Source organism: Sceloporus undulatus, chromosome 4 (assembly GCF_019175285.1).
Source record: "Sceloporus undulatus isolate JIND9_A2432 ecotype Alabama chromosome 4, SceUnd_v1.1, whole genome shotgun sequence".
NCBI lineage: Eukaryota > Metazoa > Chordata > Lepidosauria > Squamata > Phrynosomatidae > Sceloporus > Sceloporus undulatus.
Genome location: NC_056525.1, coordinates 171,803,584 through 171,831,440, shown reverse-complemented (window position 1 = coordinate 171,831,440; position 27,857 = coordinate 171,803,584). Strand labels below are relative to the sequence as shown.

General features: G+C 39.5%; 1 protein-coding gene across 2 annotated transcripts in view; it reads left to right on the top strand.

Annotated features, from left to right (window-relative positions):
* GFOD1 (glucose-fructose oxidoreductase domain containing 1) overlaps nt 1-27,857 on the top strand; it is a 55,291-nt gene that overhangs the window by 14,794 nt on the left and 12,640 nt on the right. Inside the window, exon 1 of one of the 2 annotated variants that reach the window (XM_042465437.1) lies at nt 5,411-5,432. The exons of the other annotated variant lie outside the window; for it this stretch is intronic. The gene's annotated coding sequence lies outside the window, so the exon portion shown is untranslated. Of the gene's footprint in view, nt 1-5,410; nt 5,433-27,857 lie in introns of those variants that run through there. 2 annotated transcript variants of the gene reach the window in all.

Below are 27,857 nucleotides of genomic sequence, written 5' to 3'. Positions count from 1 at the left end.
TGAAGAAAGGTTGAAAGCGTCGAGCATGTTCAGCCTGGTGAAGAGAAGTCTTAGATAGTGGCGTCACTAGGATTGGCGTCACCTGGTGGCATAACTCGTGGTGTCAACCCCCCTTTACCACCTCCCATACGACACCATGCAAAATGCTTATTAATGCTTATTAACGATTTTGGCTTTCAGATTTCCAGTTTAGGGGCGCTTTACCTCTATTTTGCTGTGATTATTTCTCCTCTTCCTCCTCCTTCTTTTTAAAGAAATGGAATTAGTTGCTAGAGCCATTAAACACATTCAGGCTTAATTAAGCACATTTGACATACTAGTAAGTGTTCACAAAATTGTTAAATTTTAAAAGCACTTTATACCATTTGCAAAAAGATCAAATAGAGTAATGCACTTAATGTAAAAGCACTATTGAGAGAAGTGCAAAGGCTTAAAGAATTTAAAACGGGCTGCATTTGATGGCAACATTGTCATATATATGTATAATTCTTCTTGTTGTGTGCCTCCAAGTCCCATCAGATTTATGGTGATCCTGTGGAGAACCTATTGGGGGCTTTCTTGGCAAGATTTGTTCAGGGGATGTTTGCCTTTTTCTAAAGCTGAGAGGGTGTGACTTGCCCAAGGTCTCCCATTGGGTTTCCATGGTACATTCTACTCTCATGTTAATGAAATCACTACTGTGGCCTTCACATGTATTGATTTAACAATCCACTTTTTCTTTTTTTACTATTGGCAAGAATTTACGTTTAAATAGTTTCATGTGATTAAAGTTTCTTGTGGCTAGTTCCTTGCAGAAAACCCTGGCTCCCTGCTTTAGGTGCTACTGCTGCAGTAGGAATTGTTAGCTAGCAATAATAATAAAGTTACTTGTATTCTTTGCTGTTGGTTCTCCTTCTTTGATGCTGAGGACTTATAACCCCAGGAACCTATTAAACCACAATTCTGTAATTGCCACATTGCCTGAATGGATGGTTGCCACTAGAGAATCTGGCTGCTCTCTTGCTGAAAACATAAACTGACACAGGGCTCAATTAAAAATGAAGGCAAAAGTTGTTGATTTATGCAATTTTTATGAGCAGTAAGCCTATTCCTTGTGAAAATTGGTTCATGTAGCAAGCTTTTGTAGCTTCAGTGTAGATGATTTCAAGTACAAAGAAATTCCACCTTTTTGTTAATTAATTTCCCTTGCCCTCCATATGGCAGCAAAAGGCTAGGAGGGAGGGGACCAGTCTAGCCTCCCATGGAAGGGAGTTCAAGAGGTTGGGAGCAGCCTCCAAGAAGGTGGTAACAGTGACACAGAAAAACTATGGAACAAAATCAGATAAATCTTTTAGTACTAGCCATATGAATCATATCTATCAATCAAATAGCAGACAGATAGTTAATTATATGGAAATAAATCTGCCTTCCACAACTTGTAATATACAAAACCAGTGTGGCCCACTAGTCATAAATTGTAATCTTCCAGATACCTTGGACTACCTAAACCTAATTGCTAATCCCAACTACAGTAAAACATTGAATCAGTGGAATTTACATAAGAATCTACCTGCCAAGTTTTCATTAATACAGTGGGTTTCTACTCCTTTTAAGCTCCAGCTGGATTTTGGCCCAGGGTTCCTGATCTTATCATTAGGCAGAGTGAGGTGGCTGCCTTAAGCAGGAAATTTTGCTTGGCATCAGAGTGTCAGCAAATAGTTGGCTATTTAGGCTGGAATCCTGGAATTTGTAGTTTGGTGGAGTATTCAGCCAGGTCTGTCAGAGAGCTCTGTTGCCTCGCTAAACTACAGATCTCAAGATTTTGCAGTTATGGTAGTTAACATGGTGTCAGACTGCTTTATTTCTGCAATGTGGATACACCCTTAGGTGCCAGAATAAGTTGAGTGACTTTCGGTACTATGCACCATGACTAGGATATGTGTGTGTGTGTGTGTGTGTGTGTGATGGTGGGGAAGGAATTGTTTGTTGCTGCTTGTGAATCACCTGGAAGGCCACAATGGAAGGTGTACTGTTTTCACCTTGGTGGGCTGCAAGTTGTGTGTGCATGTATTCACAACTGTAGTACCACTCCAGTTATTGTTGCTGTTACATGTTTTCAAGGCAACTCCAGTTTATGGCCACCCAATAATACAGTTTTCTTGGCAAGATTTATTCAGAAGGAATTTGTCATTGCCTTCATCTGAAACTGTGATAATGTGACTTAACCAAGATGGGTTTCCCTGACAGGGCAGGAATTTGAACCCTGGTCTCTCCGTCCTAATCAAACACTCAAACCTCTACACTGAGCTGGCTCTCGTGGCCCCTTCCACAGTTAAACACCAAAACAACAACATAGAGAACTCAGTGGCAGAGCATATCCTAGCCCAATATTCAGACTGTTACACCATGCTGGTTCATCCCAGTTTATATTTTAAATACAAACCCTAGTTGTTATGCTGAAGTCCAGAGCTCAGAAAAGTTTATTTTTAGAGAACAACTTCCAGACCCCCCCCCCAGCCAGGATGGCCACTACTGGTTAATGGACTTGGGGAGCTGATTTCAAAAAGTAGCTTTTCTAAGTTCTGTCTTAGACTCACCAGTATACATTCTTTGGGAGCAGGGTTAATAAAATAGTAGCAAGGAGATTTTCTAATTTTGGAAATAGGAACATATTATCCTCCAGAGGTTATTGGGTGGCATTACCACCAGCCCTAATTGTCACAGTCACATGGGGGAGGGAGCATGGAAATGCAGTCAAACAGCATCTGATGGGCCTGTTGTCCCCATCCCTGTTCTAATGCATACATTTAAACAAGTGAACAGTCAGTAGCAATCTTTTGGAACACTATGTTGAAAGAGTTAAATCTGTAAAATTCTCTAAATGACTTGTTAAAGTATATGATGCTTAACATGCCTATCAAACTAAACTATTCCATCAGAGGCATAAAGTGAAAAAAATGTAGTTTAACAATGCTTGGAAGTTCTGCCTTACCCTTCATTTCCTCCTGTGATAAAAACAAGGCAGCATTCAAGTTCCCTGTCGGAGAATGGGAAATCAGCTAAGGAACATTTAGAAAACATTCAGTTGATGTGACTAACTATGAGTTATGTGACTGAGCAAAAATGTATTTCACAGTATTAATCAATAGCACAATAAATCTATTTTTTATTTATTTTAAGGAGGAGCAGCTCCCATACAATGTACCTTTTTCTTATTTGCCATCATTTCATAGAATCTTCTGAATTTTGTAATGACAAGTTTCAGATTTCACAACAAGCAAGCATTAACAGGTTGGACAGAATCCCCTGAAGGTGTCATTTACAAAAAAAGTTTATTCTACTTTGCATGCAGTGCTCCTTCATGTGGCACACCAATTTTATGCTGACAAAGTTGTTGGAGCCCCATTGCAGAAACCAACATGTCAAACATCCCCAGATAATTGACTCTGTTGCTCAGTTGTAGTTATGGTTCATGATCCAGAGTGTTATTTTAGGTATGCCAAAGTAATGGCAAGTGTACAGATTTTTTGGCATTTTATATTTTACCCTATATAAGAAATCGTGAAATGTTTCAAATTACAGAAGTAGTTTGTTATATAGTATGGTGGCTTGAGAAAACATAGATCCTTGGGGGTGTGTTCATCTAGTCATGAGGCTCTGTTCATTAGGCTGTTAAAATACAAAGGGACAGGAGATTTCTATGCCTTCTCTATTTCTGCAGAAAAGTTAATACATGCAGGTTCAGCAGGTCCTAAGTCTCTTCTCCTTTCGTACAACCCTGTTGTGGCCATGGTTAGAAAAATTTCTCATGTGGTCTCACAGCTAACTTCCTGCAGTAGTTTTCATCTACATAATAAATAGAGGTTGTTTTGTGATTATAGTTAGCGACAACTATTCAGGGAAAAGTAGTGTTTGGAAACTGCTAATATTTCCTACATTTCTTTATAGGACCTTATCTCCTAGAGTTTCATGGGTGGAGAGATTAAAAATAAAAAGTTTTAAGCATGATATGCCAGTGTGCCTTTAAACCAATCCCCATATCCTACATTTCTGTAGCTCTCTAATGAGAGCATCAGCAGTGGAGAGAAGTTTGTATGTCTAATTACAGTATAATATTTTACAAAATTGAAGCTGTTCTGTGACAAGTGCTTATTAATCAATGCTCATCTGCTCTTCATTATGGGAAAATGGGAACTAGATGAACTTGAAAGGTGCTGCCACTGAGCAAAGGTGCTTCCAGTCTGGCTCAGCTCCATTCATTCCTTGAGTTCTTGGCAGTATCCTGAGTCTCTACAGGAAAGAGTCAATACAGTATATATTTTCTTCAGAGTTTGGAAAAGTGGAACCATTCCAGTAGTTGCTTTTATTTTAAATTGTATTGTTTTAAATCTGCTGTTTGCCGCCTTAGGTCACCATATTGAGATGATGATGATGATGATGATGATGATGATGATATTTCTGTGGCACAGCATCCATTACAAAACATTCTGATAATTCAATGTATCTGGTACAACAAATCATTTACTACTGATATATTTACTCACATTACACAAAGAAATCACTAAGGTAAAAAATGGGGAAAAAACCCAGATGCTAATGGTTAAAATGTCAGACCAGCAATAATAATGGCAGCTATAACAACTGATCCCCTTTCCAATATACTGCTGATATCTTTAGGGATTTGTATCAGATCTTTTGGGCTGCTACTGCAAAGGTGGCAACCTTGAGTGTAATATGCCAACAGATCATAAATAATATCAGGCAACATCCAACTTGCCCTTGTGATCAAGAGGTCTCCCAAGAAATGCATCTTGGGTTTGGAAAAGTTGCTTTTGGGAGATTGGAACTCCCAGAATCTCCCAGTCAACATGGCTGCTATGGTGGTCAGGGAATTCTGGGAGTTGTACTCAGTAGAGTAATTTTTCAAGCTCTGCCCATAGGTGGATATCAGGTGGATATTTTCTAAGGGAAAAAGGAAATCCTTTCCTTTTAGTCAATTGAAGTTGTTCCTTCATACCTATCTGGCTTGTACGCTCCTTTTCAAAACAGGATCCAGTCTATCCTTTCACAGCTATGTTCCTTCTGCTGCTTTTTGAAGGGGGGGGGGGAATCCTGTGTCCTCCATTTTCCTTGCTGTCCTTGAGCCTGGATAAAAGAGGACCAGGTAACCTCTGGGCAACCAGTCTGCTCTAATTTGTGGTAGCAATCTGTAGGAAAAGATGCCATGTTGAATGGTAAGAACAGGTTCTCTCTGTACTTTCATATCCTAGGAGCAGCAGATAGGTTTGTACATCCCAATCATAGTATTGTCTCCTAGCATTAAGTTCTTGGTTACATATGATTAAAGATAACAGGAAAGCTGTGTGTTTCAACTGCCTCTAGAAGAGTAGGTGGAGCACAGTGTTTTGATGGCAGTGTAGGCAGAGTTGCTTGTGTGTAGCTACAGAGCCCAGGTAATCTTCTTTTTCCACATCTGTTCAACCTTTTATCTCCTTCCTTTGTGGACCATTAGTGCTTCATTAAAATTAGTAATTGCTGATGGCTATTTTAATTGCCAACAAAGAGTAATTTATGTGTGGGAGGTTGGTACTTGAGAGAAGGTTTTCAGAATTGGGAAGTAGACTGTGTATAGATCATTGTATGATGCATTTAAGCTAGTGGGTGGGTGGGAAGTGATTGAGAAGTATATGTAATACATTGTATACATGCCATTTGTACAGAAACTAAAGGACATCATTTGGTCATACTCAGAACATAGCTTAGCATAGTCAGTGACTATGTTGGTTGGGGAATTCTGGAAGTTATTGCCTAAACAGTTAATTTTCAGAACTCTGGTCTTGCTGCATCTTTGCCAAGCTGCTTCTTGGTCAGAAGATTCTGTGATTTGTTCTCCAAAAGAATAACTATTCAAAAATGCTTCCAGTTCTCCACACAGCACTAGTTGGCATGGAGTACCAAATCTATTGATTACTTCTTTATGTGTTTATTTTGTGGCAGAGGAGACCCATATCTTGGTTATGTGTTTAATCTGCACTGCAGAAATAATGTAGTTTGACACTGCTTTAACTGCCATGGCTCAGTGCTATGGAATCCTGGAATGTGTAGTCTGTAGTGGCACCAGAGCTCTCTGTTAGAGAAGCCTAAATATCTCACAAAACTACAAATCCCAGAACCCCACAGCATTGTGCTATGGCAGTGAAACTGCTGTCAAACTGTTATTTCTGCTGTGCAGATTAGACACACAAAGCTCTATCCTGCTTTTTGTTGCTGCCCCTTCTGCTACTTTCCTGGCCAGGAAAGACTAAGAGCCCTCCCCCGGCCACCATCTTGAGGGGGAGAGACGAGGCCTGGCCTGGAAAGACTAAGAGCCCTCCCCCCGACCACCATCTTGAGGGGGAGAGAGGCCTTGCAATTGTTTGTATTGTATTGCAATTTTTATTGTACACCGCTATGATCATTGCGGAATAGCGGTCTATAAATAAAACTTATTATTATTTATTATTATTACTTACCTCCGTTGAATGGTATACTGTGAAGCTTGCAAGCAATTATATACAAACCTCTTGGGAACGAAACATCCATACCAATTTGTTGAAGCAGATGAGAAATGTGACAACGATGGGGATCCCTATAAATACTGTATAAAGCACATGAGAATTCCAGTTTCTTGGGGGAGGAGGCAATCACCCTCACCATTCAGAGTGACTTGTAGCTGCATTTGTGCCAGAGAAATCAAGTTTTTGCTTCAAGGTCTGCCAGGGCCTTGTTGATGATCATATGTTCATGAAACAGTCTTAATGGATTTTGGAATGATGGTATCACATTAGCTTGCTATTAGAAGTGATAGCCCCCCACTCCCGTCAAGGGATTTTTGCATTTACTATTTAGTGGTATCCAGATTTCCCATTCTGCTCATTACAAGATTTATTCCTCCAAGATTATTTCAATGTGCATAGAAGATGAGTATGATCAGTTAATGTTTTAAAAAACAAAAGCAGGGGCTGCCTAAAAGTGTAATAGATGTATACTGTTTACTGTTGCTGTTGCGCTACTGGAAGTGTGTATGTGACAATAGCCACAACCTGTATCTCTTGCTGTTATCCTCATGGATTTGGACAATGGTACAAGGAAGCTTGGGCACATAGTGACTTGTAGCATCCTTTTAAGATTCTCAAGGGGAAGATCCAGGGGAGAGAAAAGAATGGTACCTTTTAAAAAAAGAATAAAGATATCACAACTGCTGGAATGAGAAAGAATATGGTGGATTGGCAGCTCCTCTTGTGATTTTTTTTTTCATCCTCTTTCTAGCATCATTGTTTTATTTCTTTTTGAACCACTCCTTCTCTTTCCTCTTCATGAAACTCAAGAGAATGGGGAAGATAGATGTGTTCATAGCTGCACCAATTATATGGTTATTTCTGGAATGACATGATAAAAATTGAGGCTTTGACTTGCTGTCTTTGTTTTTCCCACAGAGGGTTTATGATCTCCTGTGCCTTATGTCTCAGTTGTCACATAATGGGATGCAGTGGTCTAAGATGGCATCGTGGCTGTGTGCTGCTTGTATACAAGGCATTTCTCCTCTTCTTTCCAAAGGGGATATAAATGAAAAAGAGGCAATCCCTGAGTTGGTCAGGCTCTGAGGATTGCTTTGTATGTGTGCCTAGAATGAATACTTCTTGTCTTAACTACTTCCTGATGGAGTCTTAGCTCATTTATTGAGAACCCTGGCTTGAAATATGGGAAATACACTCTTGAGTTTGAAATGGGTTATAGAGTATTCTTCCACAGAAACCTCTGCCAAAGGAAACCCAGTCAGGCCTGCAGCTTCTGTTAAAACTGCTCACCCATTTAAAATCATTTCAGAGTTGACTCAAGGCACGTCTCAGGTCAGCAAAGCTTTTGATTTATTTTGGTACTTTCTTCCATTTGCTGATGATGGGCCGGTAAGTCACAGAGCAAATGCTAATACAGAGCATTGGAAAGATGAAGTGTAGTGGTTTTGTGCTTTTTAACACACACTGGAAAATAGAGTAACTTCCTACAATGACTTCAGTAATAAGCCGTATGAAATAAACTCATCTTTGACCACTGATTCTATGCTGGATTTTTCTTCCATTTGATAATTAGCAGACAAAATTGCAATTAAAATGATTCTGCTAAGCAAAATGGCACTGTGGGGTAATACTGAATATAATTTCTTTTGAACTTGAAAATGTGAAGTGTGTGGAATTAATTGTGGGGAAGCAGTATATTGTCACTGTGTGGTTTTTTATGCACGTAAATTTGTAGGTAGTGGTGAAATGATTCATAGATTCCTGTACTGAAGAAAGAGAGTATCAAATAAAGAAACAGCCTAGCTTTTAAAAAAAGTGTTTCCATATGTAGTGTGTTGCAGATGATCAGTGTTTTTAATGAGGAAGATTAAAGTGGGGAGCAATGTCTCACTCCACCAAAGTCCTTTGTAGTCCAGGACTGCATCCACACTGCAGAAATAATACAGATTGGGTCCACTTTAACTGCCATGGCTCAGTGCTATGGAATTCTGAGATTTGTGTTAGTTGTGGCACCAGAATTCTCTGACAGAGAAGGCTAAATGTCTCATGGATCTTCTGATCTGGCTTTCTTTTCCCATGCAATAAGGCTCTTAGAGTAGGGTTAGGAAGGTGAGAAAAGAACTGTAAAATTAAGACAGGAAAAGTCACAACGCAGTAATCCTGACTATTTGCTCCCACTGAGCCCTGGTACTGCTTGAAGTATGGGAAACTCTGAGAGGGGGAAAAGGGAAAGGAAGAGGTGACCAGGCAGATCCCCTGAAGAGACTGCATGAGTGGCTCCAAAGCAGCTAGTAGCAGAGAGGACCAGCAGCACATTTTTTATTTTTTAAGATAGTGCTCTTGCCCAGAGATTCCTCCTCTTGTCAAAGTCTCAGGGGAGAGAGACTCTGTCACTCTACTGAGCAGGAATATGATTCCAGTTACATCCATCTGTTATCCCTGGCTCTCTCTTAATATGCCCCATGTGATTCAACTAAACAGCTGATCCTTTCTTCTCAAGCCAATTTCTTCTTCAGTTAGCACATATTTTCAATCATAGCTGTGCTCTGTAACTGTAGATTTCCTGTCATCACTCTTTCTTATATCTCTCTCCAACTAATTTTAGCTGTCTTATGTTATGCTGTAGTGCAATGCTATTCAAAATAGTGATCCCTGAACAAGTTCGAGTCCCTGGCAAGTTTCTAGGAGAGAAAGAAACAACTGTGCCCGAGAGGCCCAAATGTGGTGCAGGTCCCTGGTCCATGGGGAAAGAAAAAAGATTGCTGGTTCCTCCCACCAGATAGTCCCAAAAACACTGCTTTAGGAGTCAAATTTGGGGTTGGTTGTTGGAATATCTAAAACTTTTTGTATAATGTGTGTGTATGTCATGGTAGGAAGTGTGATTCTGAGAATGGAGTTTCCTCCTGAAGCAACCCCATATAATGAAGAAAGAAGGGGTTGGGTTTTTTTTTTTTTTAAAAAATCATGATGTATTCCTTTGTTTTAATAGACCCATCTCTTGGATAATGATGTTCAAAGTGATGATTTCTGGACCAGCGCTAGTCTGTGAGCCATTGGCTGCTGGTCTGCAGGAAGTTTCAAGGAAAGAAAGAAAAAGTTGTAGCCAATGGACACAGATCCAGTGTCAGTCCCTGCACATTGAGGAAAATAACCTGCCATTCTGCCACATTAAATAGTTTAAGTACTGTTTTTAGGATACCATCACTACAACCTCTTAGAGGCTTGAGATAGCCCATTCCCTCCTTTTCCTCTGTCACGCTTCACAGGCTGAGTTTGGTACGTTGTTGTTCTTCTACATACTTAAATATGCAGTCACCGCTATTTTATTTTTGGATGGTGCTGTTTAATTGTTAGAAGGCACCAGTGAAACATACAGTAAAGCATTGCATTGTGGAGTGTTTCTGCTCGATTCCAGTCATCCCTGCACCTGCAGTAGTCCAGTGCATTGTTCACCCAACAATTAACCAACAGTCCACTAGTTTTATCTTCTACAAGATTATGAATATTAAAAACCAAGCAGACAGGCCTATTCCTTTCCATTCAACTTGACTTTTATTTAGAGACAGTTTTCTGTGTACTTGTACGTTTGTGACCTTTTATCTGAAACTTGTACATGGCAAAAGCACAAATTAAGATTTCATTTTGAAATATTTCTTATAAGGGATGCTTCTGTACTGATTGATATGTTTTCGCACCTATTGCAGCGCCAATGCCCATGTTTGCATGTGATATTCAAGGGCTTAATTCTCCATTAAGAATTAATGTTTGCATCCACCACACTGGGCACTTATGCATATTCATATTGGGGAAATGTAAGAAAGAACAAGGGAACATTTTAAAACAAATTAGTCTGTTTTTAAAAAAAAGATGAAGGGAGACTTGGTTTTGTTTTCTTCTTATCTGAAAATGTACAGCGCAAACCTACAGGATGCAGCTGGGGTGAGCTATGTCCGTTGATTGTGGCCCTGTTTGGAAGGTAGACAATAGCTTTTGACTGAACATTTTTCATTGAATGGCACGTTCTGTGGGTTGCAGGACTGGCAACTCACTCTTGCCTTTCAAGTGAGCAATATCTCTCTCAGTGCCTGGAGGCCAAGGAAATAAGCTGCTGCTCAGAAGTAGATGGCTTAAATATTACCATAATATTTTTAAAGCTAAAAAGATTTGTTCTTTCTTCGAAATGGTGAGATTAAAGCCATGGCATCCTCATAGTAGGGTGGGATGAGGTGGTGGTGGTGGTGCTTATTGTAAAAACTTCATTCAGATATTAATCACATACACATAGCCTTGGGGGCTGTGTACAGAGACAGCCTGTGCAGTTTGTCACATAAAGGAGAGCCCTGAGGGAGAGACATGGGTAGCACTTGCATACAGCTGTCTTATTAGCAAGCCCCTGCTATTATAGAGTGTTCAGCGGCATGCGCTGAAAATGTGCAATGTACAATGAAGAAAGCTTCAAAGGGACTTTTGGGATAAGGGTGGGGAACAGTTTATGCCCTGGGGGCCAGTTTTCTACTCCTGGGCCCTTCTGTAGAGAGTGGAAGTATCAAACATAAAATCAAAACCAAAGAGGAAATGGCCAAAAGTCAAATCTGGGTTGAAAAATAGGTATTTTAAATTTTTAAAGTTTTAATGCATTTAAATGCAATGGGAGTGGATGCAACCGTTTAAAAGATTATTTGCCCTTCCTGGAAACTTCCAGTTTGCTCACCCTCTCATTAGGGTGATAACTGTACCCCTCAGCAAGTTATGTTTCGTGACAAAAAGTGTCGGTGGCATTGGGTTTTAAGAAAATGGGGTGGTGCAATGAGCAATTTTTTCTTCTTATTACTCATTCTTGGCCAGGGGAAGGTGAGTGATGCTTTTTATCTTCATGATATATGTGGTGGCTGAAAAGTATTTCCCAGTTTCTTTAAACTATTTTTAATATTCACCACCACCATCATGAAATTTTTAAATATGATTTACAGATGTCCCCTGATTTTTGACAGTCTGTTTTTCAATGATTTATTATTTCAACTGTTTTTAGTGATAACCAAAACCCATACATCTGATGTGTGATCTGCTCTTTCTTCACATTTCTGCGACCTTTGTATGCATTCGCAAGTGATATATAGTTGTTATTTACATTTTTTGTTGCAAACTAAAAAAAAAAAGAGACTGGCTTCAAAATTTCAACGTTTTCTTGTTTTCTTGTTTTTAGCGGTGCTGTGGTCCCTCACCTGTTGAATAAGTGGGGGGAACCTGTACAAGTGATCCCCCTCCCCAGGCATTATATAGCAAATCATCAAATGTGGCTGGGAATCACTACTAATTGTTCTGGAAATAAAAGAATAGGAAAAGTATCTACTATTTTTCCTTCAAAGGCCTTGAGGGAGAGATGAAGCCTTTCCTCTAGCAACTCATTGATTTCCGCAAGAAGAATGGCCTGTTAAGGATTATATGCATTTACTTTAGGAAACAATAGACTTGGCAGTCTGCAGAAGATGACCTAATTTTGGGCAATGCACTTGCCTTTTAGGAAGCTGTTCTAGCTTGGGGTGAAAGAAAGAATGAGGTAACATGCGAAAGAAAGATTTTGTCTTAGCAGGGATTTTGCTAAGTTAGAGGTCCAGTAGATCTCAAGGGATGCCCCATAGTCTGGGGACCCCAGGCCATCTCCTCAGGCTTTGGGTGATAGAGAAGAATACTGTATAAGAGTGAGAGCACTGCCTTGAAAACTGAGTGTTTGTGTGTATGTTTCCCTTGCTTATTTTTAATTTGAATAGCACACTCTGTGCAAATGTGGTTGGTCAGTACAGCATCATCTTTAATGACATCTCTTTGTAACCTCCTTCTTGCAACATCAATGTGCCCCCTGCAACATCAGAAGGGGTCATCCCCAGGCCACAATGTGGAATAGTCCTGACCTGGCAACCTTGGGAGGACTCTTCATAATGTAGTGTATTAGGAAGTTAGCTAACATCTTGCCTGTCATGGTTGCCTTTAACAAAAGGGTGGGGAACTGTCGCCTTATGAGTCTGCCCACTCATTGTAGGATTGAGGTGCCATTTAGGGGGTTACAGCTAAGGCTTTTTTGTTCCAGAGAGCTTTAGGAAATTGAGTGCTCACTGAGAAAGGTGTCTTCAAGTGTTGGTGCTGCACTTTTCCCCCCCCATATGTGTCCACATTATTTTTCAATAATATAATTTGTTTAATTACATTTTAATATTAATATTTAATAGCCACTCTGATAGCCATTAGGGCTGAAGTGTGGGCTATAAATACCATAAATAAATAATAACAATAAAATAAATTATCACTTCTTATGTATTTATCTGTACCTTTTTTGGATTAATTTGGAGTCCTCTTTTTGGAAGAAAGACAACCATACAATTAATTAATTAAATAAATTTCTACTCACTTTATGCTGCAACCCACCTAATAAGAATCAGCTATGCACAGCAATTGTGTGAGTATGTGCCTTCAAATTACCTGTTGACTTGTAGTGATGCCATTAACTTCATAGGCAAGGCATACTTGAAAGTGGTTTTGCCAGTTCCTTTCTCTGATGGTATTTGTTGGCAGTCTACCATCCAAGTACTAACCAGGGCTGATTAGCTTCCAGGATCAGACAGGGTCTGGTGCTTCTAGGGTATTTAGGACACTAATATATCATAGGAGTTTATCATATGAAGGAGATTGGGACTTTATCCCATGAATTCTTGGAAAAATCACGTAATTACACGAAGCAATTCCACACGATATCACACACAACCCGCCATTAAGGTGGTCACAAAGAAGCATTAACATGCAAATGTTTGAATTTTAATCTTAGAATGGTTTAATTCCTTTTTAAGGGGGGTTTATATATATTTGTATTATTGTTATTTCCGTACATCTGTATTATTTTAATTGTTGGAAGCTGCTTTGATTGTTTCTTACAAATCAGGAGGATATAAATAAAAGTTTTATTTATTTTATTATTTATCTTTTTTACTTTCAGGATTGCATTGACAGTGCATTTCCGATATCACTTTATTTACACAATTGCATGTGATAATCATTTGCGCAGTTACTTGCTATTTTCGCTTTATTTGCAGGATGCTTTAAATGCTCTTTAAGTTTGCTTTAATGTCGAAAGTAGCCCCAGTGCAATAAATTCCTATGAAAGCTTGACCGTGGGTTGCCATTTTTGGACACGTGAAACAGTAATTTTTCTAGGGATGTTAGTGTAGCATCCCAAAACTGAATAGTGTGTTCCAAAAGCCATTTGCATGTGATAGTGGGTATGACTCATATGGTCTATGGTGCTTGAGATGGCTAGATGTGATGGACAAGCTTTGTAGCCACAAATTAGATGAAGTGGAGTCTCTCCCCTCCTTTGAAATTCATTTTTACATTAGCTCAGCTCCACCCATCATTTCATCAAACGAAACATTTGATTAACAAGCCACTGTGTGAATTTTTAGCTCTGACCTCTTCAGTATGCTAATGAATCTCTAAAGATATGTGCATACTCTTTTTTTCTCATTAAGCAGAGTGATTAGATGTCTGGTGCAAAAAAAGAAAAGAAAAGATATTTGAAAGTTGCCTTGGGTAAGAAGTTAAACATCTGGTTCAAAGCCTGATTGGAAGGACTGGCTTTCCTTCCAGGGAACAGGTGTGGCACTGGTATTTGCAACTGTTTGGTGGCTTCATTTGTTTTTCACAGTTTGCTTCACCTTTTGGTGCTGTGCAAACAGAGCCAAGATAAAAGGTTCACACTGCAAAAAGTTCACAATAGTCTACAGAATCAGTTTTACCTTTTTTTAAATAAGGCTGTCATGTTTGTGTGTATTTTTGAATCAAATATGGATTTTTTTGTGTGTTTTTCGGTCTATGTGGCCATGTTCTAGAAGAGTTTATTTCTGACGTTTCATCAGCATCTGTGGCTGGCATCTTCACAGCCCGAAAAACCCACAAAAAACAATGCATGCCGGCCACAAAAGCCTTCGACTTCACAGCCTTTTAAATATGTTTTTTTTTCTAAAAAAAAAGAATAGATCTCAGTAGATATTTCTCTTAGATATCTATATAATATCTATTACACTATGGATAGCTAATGGAAATATAATAGATACGTTAATATAATAACCTAAACAATCCTGGTTTGCCATAGCAGGAGACTTTGGAGAAAACTCTGTGTTTCTCTTTGTTGGAACATACTCCGGTACAAGCTTTGATGAACCAGAGAGAGACATACTGTACTGTTGTCAGTTGCAGAACATTTTCTGTGCTATTAGCTTTGTTTTACTTTGTGCTCAGTGAACTGTGATGGAGTTCTTTGCACCAAGCCAGTACACATGGGGAAACAAAGATCCTGGGAGCTCATGGGCAGGCCATGCTTTTGAAACGTACACTGAAGGAAAATTAATTTCTGACACTTCTTGTCAGGCTTCTGTCAGCTCTTTTCAGTTATCTAGAAACCACTGAGCACAAACCAGCCAGTGTTAAACAATTTAGGCTGCAATCCAATGCCAACTTCTCAGAAAGTGACACCCCTCCCCCTAGACTCAGCAAAGTTACTTCTGAGCAGATGCATAAGAAACTTGTTATGTAGCCCCATTGATTTAAAATGGAGAGAGTTTGCAATCCTATACAACAAGAATAAAGTCCCACTGGACTGAGTAGGATGTACTTTTCTCTAATAATGTTTAAGATTGCATGCATAACATGTACTTTACTTGCCCATACAAGCAGGAGTAGGCAACTGCAGCGGGGGTGACATCTGTTTTCATCCTTCTCATGGGTCTCAGAGCTGGTTTTTCCATTGAAAAGTGGCTGAAAATTATCCCAGAAGGAGTTGTAAGTCAAGTTCAAATTTATACTTCTTTTAGTGGGGGTCAGTTTTTGCAGTTTTAGGAGAGAAATTGGTACCTGCAGGTTCAGGAAGCATATTGTCACTACTGTATAGGGATCGGGGTTTTTTTTAATGTAGGGAACATGTTTTTGAATGAAAAATGGGTGTGTCTGGGGCTTGGGGACTGCAAAAAGTGGTTGGCAACTTTGTTTAGCCTGTCATGTACACTTCTCCTACTACTGCATGAAATTATTTAACTTGCCAGGCTTGTAAAAGCCCTGCACTTTACAGTAAGGTTTGTATGTGTGTTCTGTAAAAGACTTTACTGTACACAGAGTAATCTTCTCTAGCCATTTGTGTTCTTGCACCTATACTACATATTCTGAGTGCCAACATTTGGTACCTGCACATTTATTTATTTCATTTTTATTCTGCATTTCACTGAAAAAAATGGCTCAGGGAAGCTAACAAACAAGCAAATTAAAAAACGTATACATATAACTGATATTGGTAATCTCTCTATTCTGAAAATCTCTCAAAGGATCCAGAAGTCTATTTAGTATAGGTATGATGTACTTTATAAACACATAAGTACTAAGCTTGATGTTTTTGTTATTAAGTGCTCTCAAAGGAGGGAATACAGAGCAAGACATTGCATTTAAAAGATCTTCATTATCAAGCTGGCTTCCTTCATTTGTAAAAACTGCAAGGTAGACTCTGCTGTGTTGTGCCTTTCAGTACATAGCTAAATGACTGCAAATTTAGAGTGATATGCAAGAATCTTCTGTGTGTGTTTGCACACTTGTGTGTGTGTGCATGTAGATATATATGTGTGTAAACAGGTGGGGTTCAGAAAGATGTGAAATTCTTTTTTAAACATCTATTCTGAAGTTGGTCTTGATTTTGTAAGCTCTGATAAACACAATCCATTCACCAAAATCATCCAAAGACTGACAGCAGAAAATGGATAGTGCTTTTGGGAATATCATTGCCAATATATAGCATTGCCTGTTAGATTCAATTAAACAAATTTTGCTCTGTTTGAAATGCTCCTGTTCAGTGATTGATCTTCTTATTTGTCCTATTTAATTAGCACCATTGTTGACAGCAAGAAATTTGTGGACTTTTCCCCAAGAGTATGGTGTGTTTCTTATGTAAAGTATGGCCATGGGTCATAGTAATTTCGAAAAGGAAAATGGGAAAAATAGAAGCAAGGAAAAGGGATGCAAAGAAAATGGAACATCTTGGAGGATGACATGAATGACTGCCAGGAACCCTGAGCAGGAGAACTTCTGTTATGCAGTAAAGATATGTGCCAACATTTTGTTCAGAGCTCCACTTGTTAGCTTGTTTCTCAACATTTTCAGCACTGTATTTGCAAGGCTGCAGTTGTACACGCACCTTGTTGCATCATCATACCTCCTTGGACAGGCAGATTTGAACTTGTGCTATAGAAACATACCCATGCTAATCCGGTCTCCTCCACATTAGCAGAATGGCTAGGAAGAACTGGCTATTAAAAAAGCCAGTGTTCCTAGAACAGCATTTTATTATCAGTTACTCTTAAACAATAAAAGCTAGATTCATTGCAGCAATACTTCTGACATTGCTTTCATTAAGAGAAATTTGGTTCTGGTGTCTCTTTACAGATGAAAACTCTGTCTTGACATAATCTGACAAACATTGAAGGGATTAGGTAGAAAAGAGAGGGAGGGAGATGTTAGCTGGATGCTACATGGCCTTGAACATCAATTCTCCTAATCCACCCATCAGCTAGAGGACTAAAGGTCGCTGGGAAGGTGCACTCCTTACTTTCAAGGAACAACATGGCAAGCAAAAAACTTGGCCCCATCTATTGGCTTGAGAAGTAGCTGCAAGGAGCTTGCTTCCTTCTCCACTCTCCAGGCATATACAATTCATATAATATTGTTATTACTGACCTATATCTCTTCATAGAGCCATCCTCCCCAGTGTGTTGGAAGTAACAGGTTGAATTCCAGTTTCTGCCTACTGAACATTATTTTGGTGTTCCACTTGATCAGGAATCATATATGTTCAAGGGAACTATCATTCCAAAAATAACTTTTCTAGACATTGTCTATGACAGCCAAGAAAAAGACCATCTAATTTGTAAAAAGGGCGTAACAGAGCGAATCAGATGTTGTGAGTAGTGAGCACTGCATGTAAATTTTAAATTGCTGAAGACTTAAGTTCAGCAAGTTGTATTTCTACAATGCTCAATATTATAAAACAGTCGGTGCATTTCTACCCACATCCAAAGCTTGGTGGTTGTTGTGTACGTTCAGGAAGTTTCTGACTTATGATGACCCTAAGGAGAACCTGTCATAGTTTTTCCTTGAGAAGATTTTATTCAGATAGAATTTGTCGTTGCCTTCCTCTTAGGCTGAGAGAGTGTGACTTGCCCAATGGATTTTCATAGCCCTGTGTGGAGTTGAACTCTGGTCTCCCAGAGTCCTAGTCCAGCACTCAAACCACTATACTGTACAACACTGGCTCAGTCACCTGAAAAGTAGTGCTCCCGGGTTCCCATTTCCAGTTTTATTCTGGGAAAGCTTCAGGGGAATGCACCTGCTGTAAGTAGAAGGGAAGGACTGAAGGGAAGCACAACAAGAAATGGAGGTCTCTAGCAGGAACATCTGTTCCAGAACTGAATATTTTTGAGATTAGGTAATTATAAGAGGAGACTGGTGTCTGTGGACTTGTTGAAGAACAGGACGGAAATACAAGTAATGTATAGTTGACAAAGGTTAATGATTGAAGAAAGCCACCTCCTTAGGTGTGGCATATGCTAAATCTTTCTAGACAGTTTTATTATTATTTCACCAACTGCTGAAGAGATAAATGAACCAGTTTTGTGAACTATACTTGGCTAATTCCCAAACATGATCCATCTGCTGGGGGGATGCAGAAAAAGGGGGCACAGTCCAGCAAAAGGTGCTTGCAAATGTCTCCAGTGGATCTGAAAGCAGAAACAATTAAATTTTGTCCCATTGTTTTCCATGAGACTTAGTTGTGACTAACCTATGCAGTATTTAAGCAAGAGACAGTTTTGCCATACCATAATGACTCAGAATTACCTTTTGTGGACCACAATCTACTTCATCAGGTACATGAAATGTTACCCTAAGTTGGAAGGCACACAATTTTTGCTGGGCTTTGCTCTAAGGCTACATACCATGCACATGCAGAGGAATCTTGAGCACCTTTGAAACTGAGCAAAAGAAATTGTAGCATAAGCTTTCATAGACTTGATCTACTTCCTCAGATGCTATGTCTCTGCATGCTGTACACAGTTACTTGGGGGAATTTGTCATTCAAACTTCTGAGGACCTAATTAAACATGACCTATATGCCAACGTGACCAATCCTTAGGGTTGTAGGACATGTAAGAAAAATGGCAGACACGGACAACTAAAAGCCAAAGGCATTAATATAAATTCATGCTTCTCAGACATGCTCAAAATGGAGGAGATTTTGACATTATTCCTGGACAGAAAGTTGAAATGTTGCATGAGCCTGCGTGGTTTTAATGATGCTGGAGAACAGGGTTTGAATCTGTACTTGGCCATGGAAACCTACTGGGTGACTTTGGCCAAGTCACACTCTTTCAGCCTCAGGGGAAGCAAATGGCAAACAAATCTTGACAAGAAAAAATGATGATAGGTTCACTTTAGGGTTCATGTAAGTCGGAAACAACAATAAAGATTCAGTCATGGGTCGGTGACCACAAAATTTTAAGCCTTTTTTCTTGCTCAGAGTTTTATAAGTATATTGCAAGCCAACAAGTCATTTCAACTAAGACAAATTGATCTGAAAAATTTGGTTGAGTGCATAATAAAATCCAGTGTATGTCATATAGCTGTAAATAAACCATATGAAATAAATGTATATTCATATTCATATTATTTATATTGCAAAGGAAAGGAGGACAAGGCAATGCAAAATGGAGAACATTCCTCCAAAATAGAGTACACTCCAAAATAAAAGCTACAAACACTAAGGCTGCATCTTCACTGTAGAAATTATCTGGTTTGACACCACTTTAATTGCCACGGCTCAATTGCCAGAGCTCTACTCTGGTGCCAAAACAAACTACACTCCCCAGAATTCCATAGCATGGAGCCATAGCAATTAAAGTAGTGTCAAACCATCCTCAGTGTGGATGCAGCCTTAATGATTTTAACTTTTATTTTTGGAATACCCATATTTTTCAGGAATGTCCTCAATTTTGCAGTGCCTTACTGTCTTCTGCTGTTGCTCCCCAAGGCTTAAACAAACCTCTCAGCCTCTCTGCTTCTGTGCCAGCCACGATTCGGGCACAGGAATGGTGGCGGGCCCAATCACGTCTAGGGCCCCTGAGAAAGAGAAGCCACGAGGAGGAGCAGCCATTGCTCCCTCAATGCCCTGTGTGATGGGGACAGACACTGCAGCCCCATTTTGCTTCCCTGACATCATTGGAAACCGAGACATGCGGCTCTAAACAGCTGGGACATTTTTACAGGCTTTAAAACTGGAACTTTCCTGGTTTTTCGGGACAAATGGCAACCCTACCAATCCTCTGTTACATTGTTGAGAAGAAAACGAGAGGCAAGCAGGCAGATGTGTCTGCTCTCACTTTGTCCCTGGGGGGCATTGTAAGCCAAACCCTTTGCTGCAGTACCCAGAGATGAACAAGAGAGAAGAGTAGCCACACTCTCTTGCTCGCATGCTCTGCATCCTGTCCAAAGAATTGGTAACTCAGAGTGAATGCCTTTGTGGCTAGGGCATGTGGGACTTCTTGATAGGAAGGGCTTCTCCCTTGCTCTTTATCAGCCTCTGTTTAAGGGTCAGGAAAAAGGAAGAGAGATTCCTATTTTCTCTTGATTGCTTTTCCTTTCCCAGTCAACTCTTTTTCCTTCAAAATTAAAAACAGGAGGATTAAGGACTCTTTTCTTCAAATATGTTTCTTACTCCATTTAGTGGGGCCATGTGTCAGCATATTTAGGACAAGCCAAAGCCTGTGTGTGTACCAAGCAAAGTGGCCCTAAATGTGTGAAAGAATCTTCTTTGCTTTTAACCAGAGGTCAGTAGGATCAGTAAGCCTAAGCAGCTTCTGCACAAGCTGTGAGCATGCTCTACTACAGTGACTAATGTGCAAAATCAATTCAACTTTGAACGGAGTGACCCCATCTGCATTTGGCAGGCATTCCTGCCTCCTCATGCTATTATCAATGGTGTTTTGTTTTTAAATTCCATTTAATTTTATGTGACCCGGCCTCAGAACCAAATAACCTAATAAGTAGCAGGCTGGGAGAAGTGTAAAGCTTTATTGTCTGATGATCTGCAACTCCCATCTGAACTTAAAGATGTTTGGATGATTTCCTGGTGTTTGCTTCTTTTGTCTTGTTAAGATAATGGATCCCATGTGAACAGCTTGCTCATATTGGTGAATACACTGGCAGGCATCCAGTGCAGTAACTGCACTAGTGGCTGCACATTTTCAGAGTTTGTACAAGAGTGATAAGAAGTAATATGGTTCTTGTAGCACAAGTGGTTCTCAAAGCAGTTATACAAACTGTTTTGCAAGTGATTGTACAGCTGTTTTCACAATTGATTCTGAAGTTGAGTAATACAGATCAACTCCATTATTTTGGATGTACAGTATGTCAGACTATTTATCATTGGTGTTTAGCTTCTTTGGTTCCACAATACCACCAAAAACGGAAGCTGAAGCTAGTGTAAACATCAAGGAATATCAATTTCTTACAGAGTAGTCTCACTCCTATACATCTTTATTCACAATTAAAGCCTAAGTACCATCACCACCAATCCCACTAATTGAAAAAGAAGAAAATCCCAAATTTGCAAAATGAGGGCAAATTTAGGGTGAATAAAACAGGTAGAGGGGTTTAAATTTCCACTACCCACCATGTAGAGGATCAGGACATCCATTCTGCTATCCTGGATTGATGCCAGTTTGCCTGAGATTAATATAGTACAGTCTGATTTATCTAAAATGCTTGGGACCAGAAATGTTTTGGATTTCAGCTTTTATTTTATTTTACTGGATTTTGGAATATTTGCATATACATAATGAGATATCTTGGATATGAGGAAGCTCATGAGGCTTTTTTCTGTGCAGGTAAAGGCTTTTAATTTTTTAAAATGTATTTTGGACATGGTATACTTTAACCATGGTATTACTTATTCATACTTAATTGTGACACTACTTAATCTTTCTTTCTGTAATGTTATTCTGATTCCCAGTTGATTTTAACTAGGAATGAGTGAAAAAATGGTTTTAATTTATTTTGATAAGAATTCACCAACATTCACAAATTTCTTCATGTTCATTTTTTAAAATGTCTATATTGAGATATTTTTTAAAAATTAAATATGAGCTAAACTAAAACTAATAAATCTACCCATCCAGGACTGAGGCTTTGAGTGCTTAACTCTTGAAAGTCTGGATTTGAATCCCAGTGCACTTAAACATGTTAGTGTTAGATTAAGGTTGGATTAAGGTTTCAGGAAGGCTTATCATCACAGGGGTTAAATAACCTAAAAGTACCAGATCCTGTCTGATCCTGCAAGGAAAGCATGGTCACTCCTGATTAATACTTGGATTGGAGACCACCAACGAATACCACATGCTGTATACTATATTTCAGAGGAAGGAACTGGCAAAATAACCTCTTGAGTATTCCTTTTTCTAAGAAAATCCCTTGAAATTCATGGGGTCGCCATAAGTCTAAGGCACATACACATATATCATCTTTAGAAACTGCATTGCAGGCAGATGCAAGATGGTGCTCTTCACGTTGACAAGAATTGTGCTTGCTTGATTTGCCCAGTGCAAATGCAGGGGAGGGATTAAATTTCATATCATTTTTTAATAATTTGCCCCCACATCAGCAATTTGGCCAAAAACATTGATATCAGTGGGTACTGCAAAGAGCCAGGGAATCACTCCTCCAAAAAACCCTAGAAGCATATTTATGTTATCTGTGTGTTGTGTGCTTTCAAGTCATTTCTGATGTATGGTGAACCTATCACAGGGTTTTCTTGGCAAGATTTATTCAGAGGGGGGTTTGACTTTGCTGCCTTCTGAGGCTGAGACAGTGTGACCTGCCCAAAGTCATCCAGTGGTTTCCCATGACTGAGCAGGGATTCAAAGCCTTGTCTTTAGAGGCCTGATTCCCACTACCTTTTGAATCCCTACTTGGCCATGGAAACCCACTGGGTGACTTTGGCATGTAAAATATAGCACTCCAAAGAGGTACTCTTGTACAGTAACAGAACAGAGACGATTATAACAAGAGTACCTCTTTGGAGTGCTATATTTTACATGCCAAAGTCAGTTACTTGGAGCCAGTTTGCAAAAATATAATTAGGGAGACCAATGTTTGCTTCACTGCTTGACCATGAAACCCAGTGGGTGACCTTAAGAAAGTCACATTCTCTCAGCCTCAAGCGAAGACAATGACAAACCTCCTCAGAACAAATCTTGCCAAGAAAACCCCATGATAGGGAAGTTAGAACCAACCTGAAGGCAAACAGTAACAACAGAGAACTGAGGAAATAATTCTTACTTGCTGTGAGTGACCAGTTCTGTCCTTCCACATAAATTGAGAGAGGAACCTTCTTTTATTCTTATTTTTATTATTGAAATGACACCATCTCTGTGAACCTACCTTTCACGTTATTTCCCCTCCAGCTCCTCCCTAGATGCTGTTCCTCTTCCTCTGATTCCTGCCACTTTTGTGGATCCACACAGTTACTCACAAGCTTCTCCCCCCTTTTTTCTTCTTCTTCTGAGTGTTTCAGTAGAAATGTGAAGTTAAAAAAACAGCAACTATAATGTGATAAATAGATGCTAAATGCACAATGAAGAAGGTACTGTACTCCATTTGTCCCATCTGTTCTCTGCTACTTTGTTTTTACCACTGGGCTTTCACATGAAATACAAGGTAGGATGAAATCCTTCAGTACAGATTTACTCACTGCACACTTTGTAGGTTTAAAAAATGGAAAAGCAAACAGCCGTGCTTTTTAAAATCTCTTAAGCTTGCTAAATAACTATGTACGACTCCTTATATTCCAGTTTTCTAAATGAGACACATGAAAGCAATTGAAACATGGGAAACAAACGGAGGCTTCTGTGTTCAGTCTAGGAAGAACCAGTGTTTTTATGTTAAGTAGGTCACATTGTTTGCAACTGAATTAGAGCTTAGTTTATTAATCTGGTTATTTTTACAGTGAAGCCCTTCATCATGACCCAATTGGCTCCATTTTAGATTCATATGAACCGGGACAGCAAATCTGTAGGAATAAGAGCTGGAAATCCACATTTCCACTATCTCTCAGTGGGACAGGATGGCCACCCAGAGAGACTGCAGCCCTCAGCCATTTCCTGCAGCCTGCTTCTTTCTGTCAGCTATAGCCAGTATTGCCAATGGAAGTTATAGTCCAAAGTGGTGGTCCATGGTCCAGGGTCTGTCCACAGGACATTGACTGTCAGCCCCGGGAGTGTTTCCAGAAAAGAGAAACAATGGGCACAAATATAGCATTGGTACCTGGCACATGGGAGAGGGGGATTTCAGGTCTCCCATGTAAGAAAGCTTGAGATTGTTGTTGTTGTGCCTTTAAGTCATTTCTGACTTATGGTGACCCTAAGATAACCCTATTATGGGGTTTTCTTGGCAGAATTTCTTCAGAGGGGGTTTGCCTTTGCCTTCCTCTGAGGCTGAACGAGTGTGACTTGACCAAGGTCACCCAGTGAGTTTTCATAGCTAAGAAAGGATTCACTGAAACACAACCCTCCAGAAGGGAACACATCACTCCTGGGCCATCGGGCAAGTCACATTATCTCAGCTTCAGAGTTGAGGCAATGAAGGGCTGTTCGACAGTGGAACACATTCCCTTGGAGTGTAGTGGAATCTCCTTCCTTAGAGGTCTTTAAACGGAGGCTGGATGGCCATCTGTTGGGGATGCTTTGATTGAGATTCCTGCATGGCAGAATGGGGTTGGACTGGACGGCCCTTGGGTCTCTTCCAACTCTATGATTCCATGAAAAGCCCCCTCTGAAGAAATCTTGCCAAGAAAACGCTGTGATAGGATCTCCTTAAGGTTGCCATAAGTTGGATATGATATGACAACAGCAAACACCAACAGCATTTGGTAATAAGCAAAAGATTTTACTTTAAACAATTGCATGTTTGAACAGTCAAACTCACCTGAGTTTTGGATAGTAGCAATGCTATGGTCCTGCACACTGGAAGGCTACTTAGATCTTATTGAAGCCAACTGAATATGAGCAGTCTAGCTGTGTGCAGGACTGCAATCTTTGAACATAAAGAGCTGATGTGAATACCATGTAGCCAGTATTCTGTGATTTAATGAATGATGATCTTCAGTTTCAAATTTTGCATGCAAACAGTTTGACAACCCATTTTATCTGGCATTTTATCAATACAGCTACCCTTCAGTAGTGATACTGGAGCATAGTTTTTTGTGGGGTTTTTGGGCTGTGTGGCCATGTTCTAGCAACTCTGCTAGAACATGGCCACATAGCCCGAAAACCCCACAAAAAACTATGGATGCATTGAAAGCCTTCGACTTCATACTGGAGTATGTTTTGGAAGGCCAATGTTTTTCATCCCTACTGCCACCTTCATTTTAATTTTCTATCATTCCCCATTTCATTATGATGATAGAACACAACTCAAAGGATACAGAAACTTTGGCATGCAGCCCATAATTAATGTGGAAGGGACTTGGTTGTTTTCCAGAGGACGTAATACATTAATTCATGGCATTCTTGAATGGATAATTCTACAGAATTAGGAACCAAATGTTCTACATTACTGGGAGGCCTATATGCCAACACCATTCATTTGCTCCAGGTATAGTTGCCAGAGACCCAGCCTTTCCCAGTCTGCTGCCCTTCAAATGTTTTGGACCACAACCCACGTTACTCCCAGCCAGAGTGGGTGAGTGATGGGAATTGGAGTCCAAAACATTTTGAAAAGTGCCAAATTGGAGAAGGCTAATTTATATTAATGAGTTGATATTTACACATAAATAGCCCCAGTATAATAGTTATAATTTTGTGAGCACTTATTAACCTTTGTCTGATTTATATGACCAAGCCACAGCAATAATAAATATTTATATGTTTTTGTTCCTAATTTCCCAAAGCAATCTTTTATTTTGTTATGCAGAAGCTATGGTTAAGTATGTTTCTAGTCAGTCATCTTTGTTTATAGACTGGAATGTGGTATTTCACTTTACTTCATAAAGCTCACCTTGGAATTCAGAATCGTGTCACATGCAATATGCTCAGCAGCTGTGTTGTTGCAATGTAAACATAAACCCCAAAAGGAGTTCAAACTGGTGTAGTGTGAATAGGCTATGAAGAATCCTTCCTAAAGGAGATGGGGATTTGTATGGTGTTGGAGAGATGCCTAATGTACATTTCTGTGTGGGCTGTGTACTTAGGTCAAGCCTGGATCTAACTGTTTGTGCTATGCTATTTACCATGCTTGCATCCACTTTGCTTATTCTAGCCAGATATTACTGTACTATTCATAGAAGAGCCAATAGAAATTGCTTTTCTCTATTCCCCCCCTTCCTCCAATTCCTTTAATATGACTGCCACTGGGCTCTGATAAGAGCTATACCATAGGATGAATTGAGATGCTGGGCACATGAGCTTGTCACATCATGTGATGTGTATCACTAAAGCACAATCCATGAAGGGCAAGAGAAGGTGGACTGATGATGTGAGAACATCCAAGGACAGCAAAACAACTTGGTGAATGGTTCGTTCTGAATTCAGTATACAGAATATGATTATACAGTAGCTTTTATTACTGTTGCTATTGTTGATGTTATGTACCTCTAGGGTCACTCTCACATATTCACCATGCTGACTTGAATGAATTATTCAAGGTATTCTACTTGGCCCACCATCTAGTGGAGAGACTAGTGGTGATTTGTAGTTTTCATTTTTAAAATAATCACAACACTCTTGCAGAGCTTTAAAGAGTTTTGGGGACAGACTACAGCTCCCAGAATCTCCAAGCCAGCGTGGCCAGTGTTTTTCCCAAGTTTTGCTTTCTAGATATATCTTTGAAACTATAAGGGAATGCATTGGCAGTATTCTGCCCAGATATTTAATCAAAAGCCTGGCAACTCTGAGATTGCAATGGAGAATAAACTTTTGTTGTGCTGTCTATGGGTGGGATTCCCTTCCTTCATATCCATATTTTTGCCTAGTCCTAAACACTGGTTTGTACTCGGCAAGGAAAACAAGCTCTCTGGACAGTAATGAAAGGAAAGCTGGAGTAAATTAGAGCAAAATGTCATTGCCATTGTTTCTTTTAAACACACTTTTGGAGCCTTGTATTTTAATCCTTCTGAAATATTTAACAGCATATGTGGTTCTTTTCAAAATGAGAAACAGCTGTCTTCATTTGAAGGAGAAGGCAAAGAGTAGTGGAGCTTGGTATGATCACAAGAGCATGCCCTGTTGGCCCTTTTTATTTGAATCAATATGTAATATAGGCATATCTCCTCCTCCTCTTAGCCATGCTTATGGTTTTGAATTTGCTCCACATCTAATGTACATCTGTGCAAATGCACTCCAGAAACCTACTTAACATTTGAATTAATTAGACATTCCTTCATTATAAGCATGCTTTACAGTGGAAATCATACACAAGTCGCAATTTGCATTAATGCCAAAAGGACTTTCTCCCCTACCTCCTAAATATTTATAGCATACGGATTTCTTCTGAGTGGATGAACAGAGAACAGCTCTTCCATTCTGCTTTATTGTAGAGTAGTGGTTGACAAGCTTTGGTCCCCAAATGTTGTTTGAGTACAGTTCCCATCCAATATGGCCATTGGTTAGAGGAAGTTGTAGTCCAGCAACTTCAGGGGGGTGAGAAACTATTTGATGGAAATCACACAGATCTCCTGCATGTATTGGGTTATATTTACTGCAAAAGAATACAAGTTTAGATTTGGGGCGCCTAACTTCACAGGATGATTCTGCTCATGGAAGCAATCCATTCATGAGAGGAGCTCCTCTTTCATGAACCTTTTTTGCTTCCATTTACAGAAGGAAGGTTTTAGATCCATCCTACAATGTCAAATTATTTTCTGTCTTGCGTCTCTCCCACACTCAGCCCTGGATTTGCTACCGTTTGTTAGAGCTTGAGTGTTTGGAAACGATGGGAATGTAATTAGTAGACTCTTTGATTGTTTCAATTGTTCTGTTAAATCTTGGCATTAGGTAGTCAGATAGTTGTGTGACAGATTGGAGGTGTAGAAATTTATTTATTGTTAATGTGGGCTGTTTTAACTTACTGTACAGTATTCAGTTAAAGTGAAGGATGACTTATTAATGTATATTCATTAATATATTTCTCTTGTTTTGTTTATATATTTTGTTAACCGCTTTGGTCTGTGGAAAAACGGTATATAAATAAAAC